Source organism: Nuphar pumila, chromosome 12 (assembly GCF_984573655.1).
Source record: "Nuphar pumila chromosome 12, dmNupPumi1.hap1.1, whole genome shotgun sequence".
Lineage (NCBI taxonomy): Eukaryota > Viridiplantae > Streptophyta > Magnoliopsida > Nymphaeales > Nymphaeaceae > Nuphar > Nuphar pumila.
Window position 1 is genome coordinate 14,735,377 of NC_143260.1, and position 2,970 is coordinate 14,738,346.

Here is a 2,970-nt window from a genome sequence, read left to right on the forward strand (position 1 = left end):
ATCAATTAAAAGAACAAGAATCAGTCCGATTCATTGACATCCCTAACTGTATCTTAGGAAATTCGGATCTAACCCCGGAGTCAAACTTGCTACTTAAGATTTAGTATATTCTCATATCCACGTGGTTGGCACTAGGGATGGCAGTGGATCGGAGAGAAATGGGGTCCCACCCCGCTTCGCCTCGTTTGGACCGGGGGATAGAGGACATGTAACGGAGAATGGACCAAGGATGAAGGTTAAAATCAAAACTTGTGCGGAGATGGACTTACTCTTGCCCCTGCCCCGCTTCTCCCCGCCCTGCCCCGTGTTAAATAATTTATTACTATACCCTTATACATATTATAAAATTATATATATATATATATATATATATATATATATATTTCTAACCCTAACATAAAACACTTTCTCGAATCTCTCTCTCTCCTTCATCTAATGAGTTGCACGAGCTTCCATTTCTCTCTTCTCCTTCCTCTCCTTCCTCCAACGAAGCCAAAGGCAACACCGGCATAGGCAAAAGGCGACAACGACAGAAGGATTGGAGAAACGGGGCATCGCTCTGCCTCACTTCGTTTGGACTTAGGATGGAGGACATGAAACGGGGAATGGACCGAGGATGGAGGTTAAAATCAAAACCCGTGCGGGAATGAAGGTGGGGATGGAGGGAAAATTTTTGAAATGGGGCGGGGGTGGAGACCTTGTCCCCCGCCCTCACTCTGGTCCACTGCTATCCCTAGTTGGCACCCTTACCTGACAAAGTATCTTATCTTCTAATATGGTACAAAGGATTCCATTGTTATACCTTTCTCAAGATCCGGTTTTGAAGGTTTGGAACTTGGATCTAAAGGGAGCCCCAGGCTAACAAAAGACTGATACTTTAGTCTGAGCCGAGAGGATCAAACATGAGGTTCTTAATCTTCTGAGGCTGGGATGAACGTATCGGGGGTACCGACCCCCGCTGGACACAACGGAGTAGAGGCCTAAGGGTGACCGTAGTATAGGGTTTAGGTGGTTATGGGAAAAGACCTAAAGAAACAGAGAAATAGAGTAGACAAAAAACAACTTTAAAGGTCAATCGAAAAAGGGTTTCAATTTAGATCTGATATAATCTGAACCAAGGGTTTGCTAGACACCTAGGGATGTGTGTCATGGTTATGATAGGCTTCTAGATGTCAGGGATCACTAAAATAAGTTGTTGGGTGGCAGGGATGCTCCAACGGTAAAAATTACACGTTCTGTTGAATCAGCAGGGTGCAATTTTGGTATTTCGAGTCCTGAATGTGGGCATGGTCTTAGCTAAGGCTGAGATCAATTCCAGATATTGTGTATCAGATCTAGGGAGATCCGAAAGGGGTATACATGTTCAAGTATGGTTAGATCTAGGGAGATCCTAAAGGGGTCTACATGTTTAAGTATGGTCAGAGAATGTGCAGGAGATCGTAAGAGGCAAAATAGCCCGCAGAACGAGACTGCAATACTCCTTCAAATGCGGTCTTGGTCTAGATAGCTTAGGCAACCTTAGAGAAGGTTAGAAACTAGTCTTAAGGTATGATAGAGGTTCATAAAGTGGTATAAATACTTGAGACACATTTGTAAAAAAGGTTGACCAACACAATGATGATCAACAAGACTCCTACATTGATTTCTAAGGTAGAAATAATTCTACGATGAAGATACATATATAAGAAGGGCTTGAGATCTTCGAATGGACGAAAGACCAGCCTAGGGAGGCACGGTCTCGCATGTATCACAGACAGGTGAGAAAGAAACGTAACAGAGGAGAGTAAGAGAAGAAGAAGGGGAGAGATAGACTCATCGAGAGAGAGGAGGACAGTTAGAGGGCGAGAGAGAGAAAGAGAGAGCTTGAGAAACTTCATGAGGTGGCATCTAGAATTTGGAGTGTGAATCTCAGGGCATCTCCTAAAACATTGGGTCATAACACCTATGTTGATCCTAGATGTCAAACTAATGCACCTGAGCTAATCCTAGCCATTGGTTGGAGGGTTAGGATTGAGATGGTTAGGATTGAGTGTATGAAGGATCGCATCATATTTTTAATAATGGGGTCCAACCTTTTTTGTATTTTGTATTGCCTAAGCAGCAGGGTTGCGAGGTTATCTTACGCTAATTTCATTGGGCTTTTTGGTGTGTCAGACAAGTGGGCTTAAACATCAGAAAATGGTTGTATTGTCCTTGCAAAATAACACGCTTCCTGAAATGCCTACTAATTTATAAAAATCTCTCGTATATCCAAAAAAGATGATTCTCAACTTTTTTAGATCATTTTTTGCCCTTCGCACATGCAAACTTGCTGAGGTTCGCACTATATATAGGTATGTTGTTGAAAATTTGCAACCTTTCAATAAATAGAAGATTCTGCGAACATCTACAAATACAGTACGACCTTTGTGAATATAACCTGCAAACCTCACTTAAGTAAATACTCCTCATGGAGCTCCGTAATTGTGTGTTGATATTCACAGTTACCTATTGTGAATGCCCCTTATGTTCACACTTTGATTAGACCTTTGAAAATACAGTATGAACTTTGCAAATATAGTATAACCTTTATAAAGAAAACCTACAAACCTCTTTTAACTAAATACTCCTTAAAGAAGTCCACAAATGTCCGTTGACATTCACAAATATGTGTTATGAATGTCCCCACCTTTCACACTCTGATTCGACCTCCACAAATACAATATAACTTTTGCAAATACAATACACCTTTATAAAGAAAACCTACGAACCTCCTTTAACTAAATACTCCTTACATAATATGCAAATATATGCTAACATTCACAAATACTTGTTGTGAATGTTTGTACCTTCGCATACTTGTTGATTTATATATAAAGTCATTGTAGTCATTTTTCATTTTTTTTGTTTCTCGTTAGAACCCTGACCCTTTTTCCTCCTCTTTGTGGTGATTCTTGTGAAATCATCTTGCAATATTTTGATGCGGTTGCA